This window comes from Lissotriton helveticus, chromosome 11 (assembly GCF_964261635.1).
Source record: "Lissotriton helveticus chromosome 11, aLisHel1.1, whole genome shotgun sequence".
NCBI lineage: Eukaryota > Metazoa > Chordata > Amphibia > Caudata > Salamandridae > Lissotriton > Lissotriton helveticus.
Window position 1 is genome coordinate 565,992,862 of NC_136072.1, and position 20,557 is coordinate 566,013,418.

General features: G+C 45.7%; 2 non-coding genes across 2 annotated transcripts; both read left to right on the forward strand.

Annotated features, from left to right (window-relative positions):
• Nucleotides 1-16,601: 16,601 nt before the first annotated feature.
• Nucleotides 16,602-16,689, forward strand: LOC144793270 (small nucleolar RNA SNORD35). The gene has a single exon (XR_013602867.1). It is a non-coding gene; the product is annotated as a small nucleolar RNA SNORD35 (small nucleolar RNA).
• A 368-nt stretch (nt 16,690-17,057) lies between these two features.
• LOC144793264 (small nucleolar RNA Z195/SNORD33/SNORD32 family) lies at nt 17,058-17,136 on the forward strand. The gene has a single exon (XR_013602862.1). It is a non-coding gene; the product is annotated as a small nucleolar RNA Z195/SNORD33/SNORD32 family (small nucleolar RNA).
• Nucleotides 17,137-20,557: the final 3,421 nt, after the last annotated feature.

Here is a 20,557-nt window from a genome sequence, read left to right on the forward strand (position 1 = left end):
GGAAGTGGTCTGTTGGTTTTTAACCAATGTAAGGTTTTATTTTTAAGTGTTTGGTGGGATTCGTGTTGTCCATCGTTCAAGATTGGTACATTTGTAAGGATGGCGACATAGGGATGGCAATCAGGGGGCAGATTAACCGGGGGGCACTTTGGGACGGTTTTTGCCACAGCAGCTTCCGGTTGGGTGGTCCCTGGTAAACTGGTGGAAATTGGGACAGAATATACCCGTTCAGGACCTTCACCAGAACCCTTCCCCTTCGATGTACTTGTGTTATTGCCAGAACCCTTCCCTCCCGGCGGCTTGGCCTTACTGGACTTCGTCGTCCGTGCCTCTGGGGGTTTGGGGATGCTCGTGGGTGCGTGGTCAATCAGGGTAGTGCTCTCTGGAGTATCCACAACGCATACTGCAGGAACATTATCAGATGCCTGTAGAGTTACTGTATTTGCTGTGGAAATTGCTGTGGAAATTGGCTGCGGAGAATCCAGGATCACCATGTTACCAGCTATCCCTCCCTGCCCGTCCTCCCTCATCCTAGAGTGCAATTTGATAAGGGTTTTCAACGAAAAGAAATTATCCAGGGTTGTCTGTTCGAACCTGTCCACCCTTTCCCCTAGTCCCCTTATTCTATCTGCTATCGGGGACAGTAGTATTTTCATCATGTTTTCAATTTGAGCCAGTGTTATCGGGACATCAGTGGCACCCAGTTGACAATTTGGGGGCGGGGTTACACATATTTCGTTGACTTTGGAACCGGGATGGTGATACCTATTTTCAAAATTGTTGTTATCCATAACTAGACCCTCCGCCAATACATTCCCTATACCCCTGCTTCCTAGCTTCTTAGATCTCTTATATGATTTAAAGAAGCTGCCTTTGCGCGGACTAACGATCCTTTTCCTTTTGGCACGAGAAGGGTTCTTGGTTTCTATCACCGGTAAAGCCAGTGGAGAACCAGGGCCACTAGGAGAGGATGCCGGGCATGGTTAGGGTAGCTGGAATTTCCTGGGAACATGAATCCAGTCCACTACCATCAACTGGAGCGGAGATGGGTTGCACTACCATGTTCTCCAGCCTATCAATACTATCCCTCAAAGAGGCTATTCTTAACTGGTCGGATGTGTGGGGGATGGGATAGGGAGGACCAGAGCTACACACTGGTGACTTGGCCTGGGCTAACAAGCCCAGAGAAGAGCGCTTTGACGGAAGCTGTTCTTGAGAGAGGCGGCGCTCTGTCATTACAATCTCTTTCTCAATAACTGCAGCCACCCGTGTGATAAACTGGTCCATGGTTCGTCTGCTGCTCGCCGCACCCGCTTTGCGGGTGCCGCTTTGCTCTGAGGACCGAGGGCGGAAGCAACTAACTGTGCCAGTGGACTCTGTGGAGAGAGTGGGAGTACAGCAGTAGCCTCAGGGGTGGTGCGCGGCAGGGACTCTGTTTCCCAGGAGTCCCTGCACAGCCAGGATCATCAGTTAGCCTGAACCTATGGCTTTCAACTGGTCTAGCAAGACCAGATAACCACAAATTGGCGCTTTGTGCTTTTTAGCGCTATGTTGACCTAAAATTTTAATAATTCATATTTTCAGTTCTACTGATTGGATTTTTGTCATTTTGGTGGCCTTTTATTTATTAAATTTTCATTCATTTTTCCAAATTGGTTTAAGATTTGTGTTGTGTTTTCACTTTATAGCTGTTTGAGTGCTGCATTGCCTCTAAATTAAGACTCACTAATTCTACCAATGAGTTAAGCATAGGTTTCTTTAGTGACCTTTGTGGTTCACCCTGACAATTATTGTGTTTAATATTTAAGTGGGACTTCCATCCCTCTTAAGTAACCCAGCTTCTTACAATTTTCAAGTGAGGTCAAGAATCTGCTTTGCCCAACAGGAGACTCCCACACTCATGCAACCAGCACCACTACATCAATCTATCATGAACCAGGAAGCAAATCCGCAAGTGTATACTTCAAGCTACCTGTTGCAAAGTCGTCCTGTGCCCTGGGCACCCCATTTTTTGCTGACTGTTACTGGTGGTACCTGACTCTGACTGACCCTGGGCTCTGCCTTACCAGGCCGAGGGTCAGTGTTATGCTGAAAAGACACTTAGAATACAGCAAAAACACACTAGGGTTCACTATTGGTTAGGGTACTCCTTTGAGTGGCATGACCTCCCCTATAAGGCCCTAGTATATAATAGGGCAAGGGGATTGAAACTACCTTTAAGTCCCTAGAATATAATAGGGCATGTCAGTTCAGAGGCCAGCAGCTTTCCTGCACTTGCATGTGTGCACTGCTAAGGCCTTATGCCAGCTTAAAAGCAGCCCTGTGTTGCAGGACTGCTTTTAAAATGGAAATTGTGCCCCAACTCGACTTTGGTGTTTGGGGCACTTAAAAAGAAATAAACTACAACGTTTGGGCATATTGAGTACCCTCAGGGACTCCCCTAGGTGTCCAAGAGGTTGCGGTTCAGGTATTTGTAAGGAGGGTCTTTATAAAATGAGATTTATATGACCCGGGTTATGTGAAATTGCACATTTCACTTCCCACATTGTTCTAAAGTGCTTCCCAAAATCGACTATTGAGCTAGGAGCACTGCGAAGTGAGGATCTCAATATTTGGACACATTCAGAACTCCTAAAGTCTCCCCTAGGTACCCCAGGGGTGGGGTGTCCTATAGATATAGCCCAATTTCCTTTTAAAAGATGTTTTATAGGTCCTTGTGTTGGAGAAATTGCCCAGTTAATTTTCCCCATTTCCTAGAGTATCCAGCCCTCCCACGCCATTTTTGATAACTCGTGTCCTGTGGTTAACCTGTGGTCTGTATGAATGAACTCCATTTAGTATCCTGCAGTCCCCCTCCTCCCCCCACGATGACGTCAGATCTGGCGGCTGGCTATGGTATGTGAAAGGTTGTCAGTCAGTCCCTGTTTGGAGGGAAGGACAGAGCTATAATGTTTCTTTAGGCAGGTTGTGGAGCATTATTCCTCTCTGCTATAAAGTAGCGTTCCCTCTGTAGACTTTTTTCTTTGCAGCTGGCATCGTGTTTTTTTTTGTAATTCCTGAAGAATCTGAACCGCGTGCCTATGAATAGAAGCTGAAGAAATGGAATCTCTTCGAGGCGCTCATCAGCAGCTCCTGACCCGTGAACCGCAACCGAGGGAGGTGTGCGGCCGTCGTTCCAGCCTACAGCTCGCCTTACACCGGAATCTGATTAGGCAAAATCCACAGCACTAATCACATCAGACAATGTGAACAAACCCGCTCCTCCCTCTCCCTTCACACCGCGCTGCTTCAAGGGTAACCGGCGGGGAGGAAATCTCATTTCCTTTCATTAATTATTCCTACAAACACTGATTTCACTTGCGGGAACGGCGGCCACGTCTTCGGGGCCTGTGCTTTTTTTTGTTCCTCAGTTTGCGCTGTTGAATTAATCGTTTTCATTACGAGTAGATGAGACGGGGCTGCGGCTTTCACCTCCTTCCCCCCTAGAGGGGGACAGGCGCGGACGAGAACACTTAAGTCCGGCTAAACCTCGCAACCTGGAAAGGATGTGAGCGTCTGAGCTTCGTACTTGTCGACAACATCATCTAGGTTGCACAAGCTGCAGCTTGAATGGCTTCCGAAAGACCCCATGTCATTACCAGAAACATATGTAGAAGCAAGTGCTATTTTTTTACCCAATCAATATATCAGGGTGTTTATGAAGCGGCAAAAACCCAACAGAATGCAGCCAAGCACTACCGGATATGCTTCCGTGAAATTGCAAGCGCACACATTTCAATGGGAAAAGTAAAACTATAAGAGGTAGAATGCAAAGCGCTTCTAGAAAAACCAAAGAGGCGCACAACTATCACAATCTCAAGTTGTTGCTAGAATACAAACACACGTAGGACAAGCAACTCGGACCATGCCACTTTGAGCTATTAGCTTTGCCAATGCATGTTTTATTTGCATGTTATTTACGTGCGAACACAAACGTGTCTTGTAACTCATTATATTTTGCAACAGATTTTCTTTAAAAAAAAAACTACTGGATAGCCGCTCGTAGGTACACGTGCCTTGTGATGCATGCTTACCTGTGATTCTAAGGCAGGCGTAGGCATGCGTCAGGTGGGCAACTAGAGCCAAATTTCGGGGGGGAAGGGGGGCTGGAAAATATTTCGGGGGGGGGGGGGGGGGGTTGCTAATTCTACCACCACGGACAGAGTGGCTGTAAGAAGGGGTGAACAAACAACAAAAGCCTCATTTACAAGTATATGGTCTTTTAAAGACCTGTTAAGTACTCGGGTGCGGCTGAAATTTGATGCTTGCCAGCCCGCGAATTTTAGATAGCGCAGTTTTACTAAACAGCACACAAGTGAGTTGTGGGAAACAAGTTTCAGTGAATATAATTTGCACATCACCATGTAAAATGTATTTTGATTTGTTTGGATCAAATAAAAATCTTTCTTTCCATCACACTTCAGAATTGAAAATGTGTCTCATTTATGCTTTCCTTGCCGCTGATACATTTTGAAATATTTGTATAGTTAATTTACTGGTTACTACATTTTGTTGTGTGTTAGAAAAAAGGCCATCATACATACTTTCCAATCACATGCTATGTACCCCAGTAAGATCGTAATATAGTTCACTATAAAAACTCCTATTAATTTGCAGTCGGGGAAAGAAAAGCAAACACCAATATTTAATTTTAAGAGGATACGCAGCAATTTGTCAGAGGACATAGCCTGACATTTGAGCCTTGTCTAGAACACATTTCAAAAGCATGTTTAAATCATCTTTATTGCTAATTCGCCTTTTGAAGTAGAGCATGGTTATTTTGGGGGTCCAGCAGCACCCTTCCCCCCCTCCAACCCAAAGCCTCTGTGTGTGTTATGGTGCGTTCCAGCACACGCGTAATGATGTGTGGTGACCATTTTTAATTTCCCATTCTGAAAAGGAAACAGGTGACCAATTTAGAACAGTAAATTACAAAAAAAATTAAATTAAAAGCAAAGTATATGCGAGGGTAAAAAAATGAAGTGAGCGGCTGAGTGGTACTTTGAATCTCACAGGTCCACATAAAATAAAAAACATGGAATAAATACATGAATATATATATATATAGCAGGAAGAGGAATGGGGAGCAGGATGAGGAGCCGTACAGCGGGGGGGGGGGGGGGGAGGTATTGAAAACTACAAGGGCACAGAAACAAATGGAGAGACCAAGGAACACTTGCACTTTCATAGAGCGCTGAATGAAAACTAAAAAAAGACGTCCCATCATGTCAACAGTGGAAAGATACAACTCATTCTAACAGAACACAGTGAGAACGAATGCACCTAGGCCGAACAAACACACGAATAGAGAGAAACGCCACTGAATCAAAAGCAGGTACATGAGATCCATCCACATCCAGCCATCCAGTTATGAGTAAGGGGCTGATGCAAAGCCCATTCAAGTATATGTTATACATCGTAATTAATAGGTCTGCCAAAAGTCAGAAAAAGCTACCTATTGCTGAGATACAAAACACAATATATGCAACAAAAAAATACCTCCACAGGAAAATAGAAGCTTCAACCAACTATTCCAAAGAATTTGCTCAAGAAATGCATTAAACTGAGTTGTTTTCTCTTATGCCCCTTTGCATCTGCTAGGAAGACAGAGTTGTTATTTAAAAATCCATGATATTAGCTAGGTCGCTAAAAATCAGCACTACAACATTGAACACTGAAATGACACAACTGGAATCTACAACTGACCAACACCAAAAAGTTACAGTCGACCACGGTGTTTCTTTGAGGAAGTTGGACAGGAGACCAATGGAAGCGTTTTAGAACACTGACAATATACTTGCACTGATTATTATGACCTGCCAGAGGCAACTCCTAGAAAAATTGCATCTATTCTCACAGCATTTGTTACAGGATAGATAAATCATACGGTCAGGCTATGAGTGATTATTGACTTCTTCAAGCAGTCAGTTTGGACTCATCTGATTAAAAAGCATCCTAAATAATCCATACATACTTCAAAATGACCAGCCGCTAGCAGTTTGCCACACTATCTATAATGAGCTGGCTATTTAACTCCAGGCTGTTTTAAACATTCAGATCTGTTTGAACATCATCAGTCAGATTTCAGAACCCATCATGACAACAAGACACGTTATTAACAGTGTTTAGTGACCGAAGAAGAGGGTGACTTGTTTTTACTTGTTCTTCTGCATTCATTTTTGGCATTTGACATGGAAGAGGATTTTGCTTGCGAATTAGGTCTGTGGACGCAGGGTCAGACATGGCCATTAACCTACCTGTACATTCTTTGCGTCATTTGTACATGTTACATCTTAATGTGAACAACAATCATAGAATATATTTTTTTTACAGATAAATAGTGCCTGATGCAAATGAGTTTGTGGAGTGTGATTAATAAATATAATAAATGCATAAAAAACCTTAACGGTTAGAACAGGTCTCAGATTACACATGTATAGTGGACAATATTTCGAACCTGATGAAAGGTCTTCAGTTCATTCTTCACAGGTCAGATATGTGGCGAGCAGCTTTTTTTAAATATTCGAGATACACAAAATACTATAGGAGTTTTTATTTTTTATTTTCCTAATTGTTAATTAATGCACTCAATGGGCCAGACGTATCAAAGAGTTTTACCCATTCTGTGTCTAAGGGAAAATGTGTGCGTACATATGGCTCTATGTTCCTTATGAGTAAATAGGGACGAAAATGTTCAGAAGATTGCCTTGTTACATTAAATGTACTGCTGTGACTAAAACCATAAAAAAAGGTTCTGAAGATTGACTTGCTACATTAAATATACTGCCAACGTGTGTTTCGCCCTGTGGCCGTTCTTTCTCAAGACTGTAGAAATCAAAGCAACGCAGCCCTAGTAACTGCGATGTACCATATATGGACCAATCCGTGGGGACTTCTCATTTCTTATCACTGGTTGGCTTTTCTGTCACTTTCATTTGCTTGCTTCTTGTTCGATGGCTTGCTTTGTCCAGCTTGTGTCTGATCCTTCCCTGGAGTATTGTCCCTTTACTTGACTTCTTCCACTGCTCACTTTTAAGGATGTATTGTTTTCCTTTGATTTAAGCACTCAATGAGAGTGCATGCGTTTTTCAGTTGTCTTCCTAGTGTACTTCTCTTGACCCACTGCACACTCTCACCATGTCCTACTCCCTACCCCCTCCTTTATACACTCGTCATCATATGCTTCTTCCCTGCATTGCTTTCTCACCCACATGCTTCTCTCCCACCCGCTCTAAGTTTCTGTCTCCGCTTGTTTGCTCCCCCCAGTTCTCCATGTTACTCTTAATTGCCCATTGCATCACCTACACACCAATTCCCTCTGTTCCTTTTCCTCTCCCCTTTGAGTTGCTTCCCCCCCCCACCGCCCTCTAAGTTGCTTCCTTCCATTGGTGCCCTCCTTCTCACTCACTCGATGCGTCTGACCAACCAGCACATCCCTAGAAAAAAAAAATCACTCACATCATTTTTTGACACATGCATGAGTGGTGTGCAAGCTTAAAAAATTATGTGACTGCCTGTGCACTATGGGTAAAAATCACTGGCAAAGTGAATAGGTCCTAAAGGCAAGACCTTTTGGCTTTGTCAAAGTTTGTTTAAATGTGATAATACCATTTTCCTCTGAATATAAATCTAGTTCTGTAAATGCATAGAAATCCACTTATCGCACATATAACTCAAGGTTATTTCAATTCTGATGAACAACAGATCAGTAATCAGAGACGAAGCCCGTGGACAATATACCTCTGTTCTTTGTGGACCACAACACGCTGCAAAGGACACACTTCTGTGCAGCTAAATGCACACAGCCATGAATAGGTGATTCCTGCATGTTAAGTTTCATATTTTTTCTCTAACATCCATTAAAAATTGTTGTGCCAACCTCTTCATTCACATACTTTGAAACAAGAGGAGAAATATCAATAAAAGCACAATAATGAATTACGGAAATTGAAAAAATGTCAGACGCTGAGGCATTCCCACTACACTGAAATTGTTCTAATATGCTTGAGTCTCACAGTGCAACCCTGAGTTCACAGGCATTCTTAAAGTTAGAGAGCCTTTCAGAGTGAGTGTTATGCTGTGCAAATACATCTTTTCTTCGGTGAAGCCGTTATCACCAACTGCGCTGACACTCTGGCCCCCGTAAAATGAAGCAACACAGCAAAACCAGAACACAGGCCAGCTGGTATACAGATACAGAAGACTGCAATATGACCAAGCGACACCACAAACAACTGCAACGAAAATGGAGAGGCAACAAAGGGGAAGTGGAAAAAGATGCCTTCAAAACTACCCAGCGGAGGTAGCACTAGCTCATCCAAGAAACCAAGAGAAAAGCCCTAGTCAAACCAAAAAATGCCAACTCCAGCAGCAACAAAGGAATCTTCACAGTCATGAAAGACTTCACCACACCCACAGCTGTCACCAGAAATATCAAACCATCACAAGATCTGTTCAATGACCTTTCAAACTTCTTCTGCAGTAAAATTATAACCATATACAGCAACTCCTCCAGCAACTGGCCCCCTGGCCCTTTCCAGATGTATCCCAGTGATGAAGGAAGTCAACGCACTCAACACATGGGAAAGAATTTACACTGAGAAAATTACAACAACCTTGAAGACCATTCACTCCAGGGCCCCGGCGGACACCTGTCCCCACCATGTCTTTGACATAGAAGCAATGCCTATCAGCGTGGTCCTCATTCCAACCTCAGCACTTCCATCAGAACAGCTACCTTCCAGGAACCATGGAAACATGCAGCCGCCAACGTCCTCCTAATGAAACCTCTGCTGAGCTGATCAAACTTTCCAACCGACATCCCTCGTTCCCTACAGAGCCAAAGTCATGGAAAAAGCCACCAACAAGTACTTCTCCAACTATCTCACCAAATACTATCTTTTTGACACCACACAATCAGGATTCAGACAGAACCACATCTCAAAACCGCCCTTATAGCAGGAACGGATGATATCCGGATGATCCTCAATAGGGGGGAAACTGCAGCCCTCATGCATCCCTCATTTAGTAGCTTTTGACACTTTCTCCCCTTCCATTATAATCCAACAACTACATGAAGCAGGCATCCAAGGTCTCACCTTTTAATTTATCTCCTTCTTTCTTAATGGAAGAACCCAAACCATCACATGCCTCGTACACCTCAGAAGCAAAAAATCTTATTTGCAGATTCCTACAAGTGTCTTCGGTCAGTCCAATGCACTTCAACATCTACATGATCCCTGCTTGCTGACGCCACACAAGATCACAGTTTAATCCTCCTCACTTACACTTGAAACACAAAACTGATACTCTGCCTCTTGCCCAATGCATTTAACACCAGGTACAAGTTCACCACATTCATGAAAGAAGTAGCCACATAGATGACATCCAATTGCAGAACTCCTTACCATGGAACTCCACCTAGCGCCCCACAGACATTAGACCCATCCCCAAGAACTGCTCACAAGTGAGAAACCTCGGCATCATCATAGTCAACACACTGAACTTGACCGCTCAAGTCAATATAGTGGTCTCAACGTGTTGCAACACTCTAAGGATGATGAAGAAAATCTTCAAGTGGCTACCAGACAACCGCAAGAAAATGATCATCCAAGCCCTCATCACCAGCAGATCAGAGCATCGAAACCCCTTGTACACAACGATTACCAACCAGTTCACAAGAAGCCTGTAGACCTTCCAAAATGCTGCAGCCAGACTAGTATTCAATCTTCCACGCCTAGCCCACATCACACCACACTTCAGGGAACTCCACTGGCTCCCAATACACAAGCTTGCACACTTTAAACTCTTCACCCACAGCTACAAATCTCTCCACAGTACTGGCCCTGCCTACCTGAGCAGTCACATTCACTTCCACAAACCTTCCAGACAAAGCCACTCTACTGGTCTCTCACAAGCATTGATAATACACATACACAAAAGCGGAACAGGGGTCCCTAGAGCTGGAACGACCCCCCATAACACGTTAGAGCCTCCTCCTCTCTTCTTGACTTTTGCAAGAACCTGAAGACCTGGCTTTTTGAGTGAACCCCCAGGGCTGTCCTCAAACACCTGCTACAGAGTGCCTGGATACCCTCACAGGTGATCAGAACTCTATACAAATACAGATAACATAACAAAATAACATTGAAGGGACTGGGTGGTAAATTGGGGAGTAGCCATGTACCTGATCCATGAAAGGGTGGATTCTTTGTTAGACCACCATCATCATTTTGTTATTTACAAGGCACTAAAGGGGTTTGGTAGAGAGTAAGAAAAGAGTCTAAGGACATCAAACGGTGATGTTAGTAGATATAACATGTAAAGAGTTGTATTTCTAGTAGTTTCCAAAAAGTAAGCTGTTGGACTGACATGCATAGGTTGCCTGACAAGATTGCCATACATTGTTGTGTTCAATTTAGTGAAGGCGTATTGTGCCCTGGCCTAGAGTAAAGTACAAACATAGAAAGGATAGACTATTCATGTGAGGAAATGTTCAAAGACAGATGCAAACAACTTCAGACAGGAAAGGCTGCCTAAGGACTTGGTTTCAAGAATAAGGAGTATGGTAGAGACACACTTTGAGTCTTTATTGAGGCACAGAAAAGTTTGAAGGTGTTGGTGCCTCTGAGAAAAGTATTTTACAGGTTGTGTGACCCTAATCAAGGTTATCCAGTCCAAACCCCTGATACAAATGTATCCAACCGTCATCTAAAGCAGACCTCAGAATCTAAAGAGGAGAATGAGGACTGCTGCAGGAAGCAATTGCAATTCTGTGAGGAAAGGAAAATGACAAAAAAGCATTTGATCCTTATTAGATAATGCTGGAAATTAACAGTACATCGCAGCTAAGAAAGTGTTCTCATTCACAATGTCTGAAAGGTGTTTCTTTTGGTAAAAATATTGGAGAATTGTGATTTTTCTAGAAAGGATATTTAAAATCCAGAATAGATTGACAATCCTTGCACAGAAACATTTTGAAGAGTCCGTGGACAAACTTGTGTAATGGACTCAAAACTGTAACAATCGAGCCTTATAAACCTGTTGTATTTGGGCTTACCCTACTATTGGACCCAAACGCCAAGGCCGCCCCTTTACCACTGCACTCAGACAGCAGCAAAGGAGAGCAGCCAACTGCGGTGGCTCCTCCACTAAGGGGGATAAGCGTTGCCTCACTGATCTCTGAGCAGTGCAAAGGAAAAATAAAATTATGATAACAGAATTTATTTATTTATTTATTTTATTTTAGGAAATTTGTTAAGCGCACAAATACCCAAGGGTGTCTCGTGTATTTGTTATAATATTATTATAATTATTATTTTTAGTATGGAGCCCGGTTACGCCAGGCATGGCTGGGCTCACGTCAGCGAGAGGAGGAGTGGTTGGTGCAACAATAAGTGTTCATGTCAGTTTGGCCGGCCGTGTTGGGCCGGCCAAACTGACATGTGCACTTAGCATTTTCTCCACCCGGCTGTGTTGCACAGCCTGGATGGAGAACATGCACAGGCTCCCAATCCCTTTCTGCGAGCCGAATCAGACCACTCAAACCAATCACGATGCTGCTGTCATGTTGATGACAGCAGTGTCATGATTGTCCAGGGGAGTCTGTGAACCTGGGTGCTGCCGGGTGCCAGGAAAACTGGGAGGATGGAGGAGAGGCGGCAGCTATCCCCCGGCAACCAGGAGGTAAGTCTTCTTTTTTTCTTTCTTTTTTCTAACCCCTCCACCACTGCTCCCCACCACCGTTCCCTACCAGCTGCCACTGGCAGCCAAAGACTTATACAGGGGGTTGGTGTAAGATACTGACTCAAAACTCAGTCAGCATAAATTAACTGTTAGACCTGGCACCATTGGCGTAGGTCTCCATTCCATTTTTTGCTGTTGCCTCCTATGTTTTTGCCATGTTTTTGCTGGTCTAGATGCTTTGTAAACAAACACACAATGTGCCTACACCACCATCTTATAGAAATGATGGCGGTGTAGGCACATTGTGTGTTTGTTTATAATTATAAAGGGTCCAGCTTACCCCATGCCCGGATGGGCCTAACTCCTTAGGGTTACAAAAAAAAAAAAAGGTCTAGATGCTTTGCGCACTTTGCCACTGCTATTCAGTGCAAAGGTGTATGTAAGTGCCCCCTATTTGCAATGGATTAGTGACTCCATGGTTTACTATTTGATTTACTTGTCGGACCCTAGTACAGTGCCCAATGTGTGCCCAGGGCCTGTAAATCAAATGCTGCTGGTGAGTAAGTAAGTAAGTACATTTATTATGCCTGATTAATTAAAACCATTGCATACATTAAAACATTTTAGATAACATATCTAGCTCTTGTGTAATAAAAACACTATTAAAAGGACCCAACATTTTTACAATAATAAATAAATAGGAGTAAAAAGTCATTAAAAGAAGAACTCCAGTTATTAATGACTACTGCTCCATCCTCTTTTAAATCTGTTGATGTTATTTCAAACAGTGGCTGTTCTGATGGAAGTTAGTTCTCAGTCAATAGGGGCAAGTTTTTCAATCTTTTTGCGGTTATATCAAGAAATTGAGTTAGCCAGCAGTTTAGCTGTGTTATCGCTGGATTGAAACACATCATTACCGCTTGTCGGCAGGACTTAACTCCATGCTGTAGGACTGTTGGTTTTAGCAAGGTTATTCTTATATCTCTTAGGCTGCTACAGATATATATAATGTGGATAACATCCTCGATTCCACAGCCACACAAACGGCAGAGCGGGTCTCCTCTACTTTTCTCCCAAGGAGGTAAGAATTGATTGAAGAGTCCGACCCCCAACCGGAGTTTTAGGAATTTTTCCTTGGTGGTGATTTTTATTCCCGTTGTCAAGTAGGATTGGGGTTTAAGAGCTTTGTATGTATTCAGTACTACCCAGCCGTGAGCTCGTTTGGCTAGTGAATTTTTGTCCTCTATGACAGGTAATAGTCGAGTAACATTTGTTACAGCTTGTTTAAAAGCAAAGTGATTCGTGGAGATGCTCCACAAGTCTTTTAGGCCTAAAAGTTTGATGGATTCCTGTAGATATCAGATATTATCTTGCTGGAGATTTTTCGGGGTGAGACAGCTCTTTCCAAAGTTGGTTGTTCAGGGATCTTTCTTCATCGCTTTTAATTTGATGCCAGCATTTCACATATGCTCCCCTTCTTTCCCTTGACAGTTTTTGAAGCCCAAATTCCAACCGTATTTGAGATGGGGAAACATTTCTAGGAAGTTGGAAGAACGCTCGGTAAGAAATGGATATTATGTTGTTGGGAATAGTTGCGTCTTTTCCTTTCATCAGTTCGCTCCCATAGGTTATTGTGGGCTGAAGTTTAGCTCGCAGGACCCTTAGCAAAGGGTCAAGCGTCAGGTCCGGTAGCATTTTCTTCTGTGGTTTTAAGGCTAGATAGGTCATTACCCCCTTTTTTCGCAGAGATTCCATATGTGGTTTAAATGAGTTGTTCTGGTCTAGTGTTATCCCCAGGTATTTATAGCTTGCTGCTTGATCTAAGCGCTGACTTTCCAGGTACCGATTGAGGTGTTTCTTCTCGCGGTAGTTTATGACCATAGTTTTTGTTTTATCAAAGTTCATTTTTATTGCATTTTGTACTGAAAACTGTGAGTCGCATTCAAAGGATGCTGAAGTCCAATTGGAGTCCGACTTATCAAAACTAGGTCATCAGCATATAACAAGATTGACAGTGTCATGTTCCTTAGTTTTGGTGTATGGGCTGTACATCTGTTCAGCTGCCCCAGGAGATCCGCTAAAAAAAGGTTAAAAAGCAGTGGGGCTAGGACGCACCCTTGTTTTAGCCCTTTTGAGGTAGGAATTTTTTTTTATATATGAGAACCAGCGCCTAGCTTTAGCCTGACCCATGTGTTACTGTGCAAGTTCCTGAGTTGGTCTAGGAGAGGGGGCAGTATCCCCCAGCTGTCCAGTTTTTGCCAGAGTTTTTGTTCGTTCAACATGGTCAAACGGAGCTGTGAAGTCTATGAAGCAGAGAAATAGGGGGTATTTTCCCTGCTTAGCTGTGTCCATGAGCAAGGTCAGCGCCATAATGTTTGTTATTGTGCCTTGTCCCTTCGGAACCCTGTTTGTGTTGGTGGAATTATCTAGTTCTCTGCAGCCCAAGTGGCTACGTCGTTTAAGATGAGCCCCACATAATATTTAGCCTCAATGTCTACGAGGGATATCAGCCAGTAGCTTTTAGGTCTTGCTGAGCCAGGACGTGCGTTGCTCTGCGAGACATTTAGTAGGCGGCTTTTGAAAGTGCCACTACAGGCTTTTGGTGGCCTCAAGCTTGCGTGCACGTGCACAGCCGCCATGCGATCACGATCACTTTCCCTTTTGCGGCCATGTCACTTTCACGGCCACGCTGCCAATGCTTGTTTCCCCTGAAGTGCGCGCGCCTTTCTCCCTGACACTAGTTATTCAACGGCGGCGTCTGTGCTTGGCTGTCAGGTAACGAGACTAGACCCGACCAGTATAACTCGAAGATACATCCACATCCCCTTCAGGTAAGTTGTCCGAAGCACGCCAGGCCCCTACATTGAAGTCACGGGGTTCTCCTTCCTGTTTTAAATAAGAAACTGTTTGACTGACATCCCGACTGACAGCGACCTGCCTTCCACTCTGTGATGAGCGATGGGAATATGAGACGGCTCCCTGTTGTTTTAACAATCCTTTTAACACTCTAGCCTCAATATATTGTGTTAGGGGACCATAGCTTACTCTGCAATAAAGTCAGATAATACAGACCCCGCTCCCCCCGTCCTCTGACTCGTAGACTGGCACCCTGCTCAATGAGCTGATGTCCATGGCCTGATCACCCTGGGCTAAATTGGGAGCACACTGCGCCTCTTATGTATAATAGGTAGCCAGTAGTTTAATTCGTTGAGTCAGTCTCTCGCACCCCCTTTAGAACGTACACCGAAGTGGATAGTGGGGACGAAGCCCTTTTAGTCCCTAGGCCTCCTCTTTGAGCTAACATGAGCTGGAACTGCCCATTAGAAGTACGGCCCGCAACGCATTTGAGCTGAGGCGCACATGCTGCTTTAATTCCTCATCCCACACAAGAACGGGCTTAACATATGTTCCTATCCGCCCACGAAAGTGGGGACGGAAGTGTAGACAGCCTTTAGAACATTTAGACTACACCCCATATGGAAGTAGGAAATGGCATGTGCCGCTCCTCCCGCAGACAAAATGTACTGATTCCCATTTCTTTATTTGCACTGCTGTACACAGGACTGTAATCTTCTCCGATGACAGCGAATCTACACCTAGTCCACCACGGTATGCTTGTTTTAATTTCTCAACAAATGCATATTGCATATTGATAATATTGCACAAATGAGATTGTGCTGCATAACTAAATACAGCTGATTCACTCCAGAGCACTTCAGTTCTGAATGACCGATTCCGGTATTTTAAGCCAGGCTGTGTGGCAACTGGAGTCTTGTATAAATTAGAGGACAGACTGATCAGTCGGGACAGGTTCCATGCTATTGTAAAGCGTATTTAAACAGTTAGAGCCTCTCTCAGGGGCATTATTCCGCTAGCTGCTAGTTCAGATTTTTTAAATCTTACCATTGAAGATTTAGGCTACGTAGTTCTGTTATACAATTTTTTAACGTTAGGTTTTACTGTTCCCCCATCTTTTGTTTCGTAGGCTAGATTTTTAGTAGCTATTATTTTACACATTTACCTCTTTAAGGCGTTTTGCTGATTACTTCACATTTCTTTAGCAGCTTCCTATGACGTCTTCTCTGGCCCCCGGTATCCGGCTCATCCGATCCATTTCCACCGGCGACAAGCAAGTGAAGTGAACAGAAACATTTGTCTGTCATCTCTGTGTGCCGCTTGGCTGTTTCCTTGGAACCATTGTGCACGTCTGAGTTGAGCATGCTTTTTAGGTTTTGCCTGGTGAAAGATGCGCTCTGCGCATCTTTTTCGCGCAGGCGAAAACCTAATGACTATAGTAAGGGAGACAGGAACGGCCCCCGTCTTCCATTGGCTAGCTCCATAAATGGAGGCTAGCCATTGGAAGATGGGCCTGTCCGTCAATGCCGGACCAGATTCGGGGGCGTTCCCGAGAATTTTTGCCTTTTGGCTACGTCACGCTACGTCAGCCAAAAGCCGGGAACGCCCCCGAATCTGGTCCGGCATTGCCGGCACCCGCCTTCCTGCTCAGGGCCGTGAGAAGGAGCCCGCAGCCGCCGCCCCGTCTTCGGCGAGGCCCCGGAGAGGGAGAGCCTCGCCCGACGCCAACCGGAGGAGAACCAGCGGAACACTGGAGAGACCGGTGAGTCCCCTCCCGCTGTCATGGCGCCCCAGTGTCTGTCCAATGGTGTGCTTCTGCCAAGCTTCAGAGGAAGTGCAGGTGAGTCGCTTTGTTTTATTTGGGGCTAGGGGAGGCTCCCTCCCGCTACCCGTGTGTCCGTTCCCGACCCCGTACCCGCCCTCCCGCTCCCCGTGTGTCCGTTCGTGTAATAACGTGCTCCAGAGCTACCAATCTTCCAGCGTTTGCCTGGAAGTAGATGTCCCTTCCGGTCAGGGTGTCAGGCAAATGATGTACATTCTCACGATGGTCTTCCGAGCTCGCCCGCGGGTTGTGACGAGAAAGCCACATGGCATTGCTGATGCCTAGACGTGTAGTATTGTGGGCTTGCTTTTCAGGCTCTCTTGAATCTTGGTGCTGTCGTTAATGTGGTGGTGTGTAGGTTACCCTACCCGAGCATTTCAAAGAACGCCGTTCATTTCTGCTACAGTTGTCGTTTGCCTAGGCATCCACAATTTCGGGGGCTTATTCCTCCTGATAAGTCTGGCTATGGTATTCTCAATTGGAAGGTTGGTGTAGTAACTGCCAAATTTACACTTGAGTGTCAGTCTTCTACATTTTATAAACATATTTGCGATTTGTTCTTTGCAGTTTGCTGTTGGCCAGTGCAGTTTCTTACAGCCCTTCGAACTCTGCCATACTGGTAAGTTTAAAACTGTGTCCGTCTCTTGCGACTGCACTGGTCTGTGATGTGATATTGTCAGTTTTCGAGTCTTGCGACCATGAGATACTGTACATGCACTACCATCTGAGACTTGTCCCGTCTTTTCCTTACTTCTCTCCTTAGTATCTGGGTGATTTGCATTGTTTATTTTGTTCCTTCTTCCTTGCAAGCTACCTCCATCCTCCCGCTCTCCGTGTGTCCGTTGTTCTTTTTACCTTTGGCTGCAATCATCAGTTCTTCAAAAAAAGCGCTATCGATTTGCAGGGAGAGGATGCACTCTGAGTGAGCCCTTTTAAACGATTGGCTTTCATGTTTTTCACAGTTTGCCCTTGCTTTAATGGGCTGTTTATCAAGGCATCAATGCCATTTCGTGGATGTTTACATTATCCTGTTTAGGTCTGGGTAATGGGGTTTCAAGCAGTCCCTTTGATGTGATATTAGGTGACACTGCAACATTTAATTTGCTAATATACTTTCTGATTTACTTTTTGTTTTTTATGTAGTGTTTGGATTCCTTAGACTATCATAAAGAGCTAGTACTAATCATCCTCGTATGCTCATTTATTTTACTTCGTAGTCATGGTAACCTGCTGCTGGATTTAGTTTTTTTTGTTCACAAATAAATATTTGCAAGCACATGCTTTTTTTTAAAGATCCAATTGAATTACTGGCCCTCTGTCACAAGTACCTACTGTTCAATATTTTATGCGGCAGGTCTTTTAACCACTTACGGTATCTTTAGACTTCTTTTCAAAGCACTCTTCTTTGAGAGTCTATTTTGTCTTTGCTAATGCTGTCTGCGCATCAAAGAGGCCCTTTTTATAACTGATAAGGAAAACAACATTATTAATGAACCATCCTTGTTTTACATGACAAGTTTAAACAGTATGCAGCATTCGGCAAAAAGGTCTGTTTTATTAAACCTGCCAATGCTCTGTTGACCTCACTGTCTATGCTACTTCCCTTGATAACTCATCCGGGCGTCCGAGCAGTGTCCCAGTAATCATTTAATAATACATAATAGACTAACTATGGGGTACACTTGTGAGGCATGGCAACCATGAAGCACGCAGATGAACAAGATCGAGTGAGAAAGAGATTGTGAAAATGTTGGCATTATTATAGTAAAACATATATAAAAAGGCAGCTTAAGCAGATAAATGTATCTATCGATCTCTCTCCCTCCCTGCATATCCCCCCACCCCCCCCCACCCCCCAGCACGTCAGGCAGGGGGTTCGGCGCCCAGCAGCACACAACTTAAGCCCCGCAACCAACCCCCTCCTTTTTTTTTCTCTCTTCAGCCTTGTGGCTCTAACTAACGCAATTCTGCAAGGGGCCACACTTGGGGTGGATCTGCAGGTCACCAAAGTGGCAGAAAATCAATATAAGCAGCCTGTCCCCTCCCTGCCCTTTCCCAGCCTGTCCTCTCCCAGCCTGTCCACTCCCAGCCTGCCCTTTCCCAGCCTGTCCTCTCCCAGCTTGTCCACTTCCAGCCTGCCCTCTCCCAACCTGCCCTCTCCCAGCCTGTCCCCTCCCTGCCCTCTCCCAGCCTGCCCTCTCCCAGCCTGTCCCCTCCCTGCCCTCTCCCAGCCTGTCCCCTCCCTGCCTGTTGTCGTGTCCCGGCGGCAGCAGGCAGCAGGCAAGAGCGTGCACTGCGTCCCCGAAGTAACAGCCCTAAAGCAAGCAAGAAGTACGCCCCCCTCCCACCAATCCCTGTTAGGTAGTGGAAACTGTCCAAACTGAGGTGCAGACAGCCCCTCTCACCTTTCGGCCTGGTACCACTGCACCAGCCGCACTACTTCCCTACTGACCGTTCTCCACTTCAGCCCCGTCTAAATTACAATTCCTGCTTGTGACCCTTTTGCCTGCTTGTGCTTGTTTTCGTGACCCTGTTGCCTGCTTGTGCCTCCGTGTGTCCCTGTTGCCTGCTTGTGCCTCCGTGTGCCCCTGTTGCCTGCTTGTGCCTCCGTGTGCCCCTGTTGCCTGCTTGTGCCTCCGTTTTCGTGCCCCTGTCGCCTGCTTGTGCCTCAGTTTTCGTGCCCCTGTCGCCTGCTTGTGCCTCCGTGTGCCCCTGTCGCCTGCTTGTGCCTCCGTGTGCCCCTGTCACCTGCTTGTGCCTCCGTGTGCCCCTGTTGCCTGCTTGTGCCTCCGTGTGCCCCTGTTGCCTGCTTGTGCCTCCGTTTTCGTGCCCCTGTTGCCTGCTTGTGCCTCCGTGTGCCCCTGTTGCCTGCTTGTGCCTCCGTGTGCCCCTGTTGCCTGCTTGTGCCTCCGTGTGCCCCTGTTGCCTGCTTGTGCTGTGTGGGTGTGTGTGGAAGGCTCTGTGTGGGTGTGTGGGGGGCTTTGTGTGGCTGTGTGTGTGGGGGGCTCTGTGTGGCTGTGTGTGTGGGGGGCTCTGTGTGGCTGTGTGTGTGGGGGCTCTGTGTGGCTGTGTGTGTGGGGGGCTCTGTGTGGGGGGGCTCTGTGTGTGTTTGTGTGTGTCATTTGCGAGAGATAAAGCTAGTGGCATTGTAAATGACAATGCCATTTATTTATGTTAAAAAAAAAACATAAATAAAAATAATGTCAAGAGCAATGCCAATAGCTCTAACTTTAACAAAGGCAAAACCATTGCATTGTAAATGCTTGTTTAGGTTTCGACTGCAAAAAGCTGCGCAAGCAGCTTTTGCGCAGGAGAAATCTAATGAGTACAGTATGTTGCTCGGGAATCCGCCCTCTGTTCCATTGGCTAGCTCCATAAATGGAGGCTAGCCATTGGAACAGAGAGGCGTCCGTCATGGCCGGACCAGATTCGGGGGCGTTCCCGAGAATTTTTGGCTTTTGGCTACGTCATGCTACGTCAGCCAAAAGCCGGGAACGCCCCCGAATCTGGTCGGGCCGCAAGCAAGCCGGAAGTCCCGCCGCCGCTTGTTCTTTGCCAGGGGAAAAGTGCCCGGGGGAAAGGAGTGCGGCCGCCAGCGAGGCCCCGGTGCAGGAGAGCCCCGCCCGCGGCACCCGAGAAGAGAGCCCAGGCCCCGGCAGAGGAAGGACACCGCAAGCGCCCCCGCCGCCTCCTGGGAGCAGTCCGGTGAGTGCGTTAGGTATTGTGGGTTTAATTGTGGGCTTGTTTTCACGAACTCATGCTTGTTTTGCTGCCCGGCCTGACAACAGTGAGAGCAGCTGGATCCACCGTCATGGAGTGCCCGCATCTCGTCTCCAGTGTCTGCCTGGCCCCCGACTCACCCAGCTTCCCCGGCGGGTCCCCCTCCTCCTGGTGCTGCACCGGTGAGTGATGCCCTCTCGCCCCGGTCCTCGGGGAACCCCTCCTCGGTGTAACGACATTAATGTGAAACATTAATGTCGTATCAGAGCGATACCCAGTGTTAAAAAACAACACAAAAAAAAGGTTCTTTCCAAGGCTTGTTTGATTTGCTTAGAATCAGCGATTCGATAGCTGGAGAACTCCTCTCCAACAGAGTGTAACCATTTGGTGTCCGTACTTTAGAACCCCTCCTCGGTGTTCACAGTGTGTAGTGGC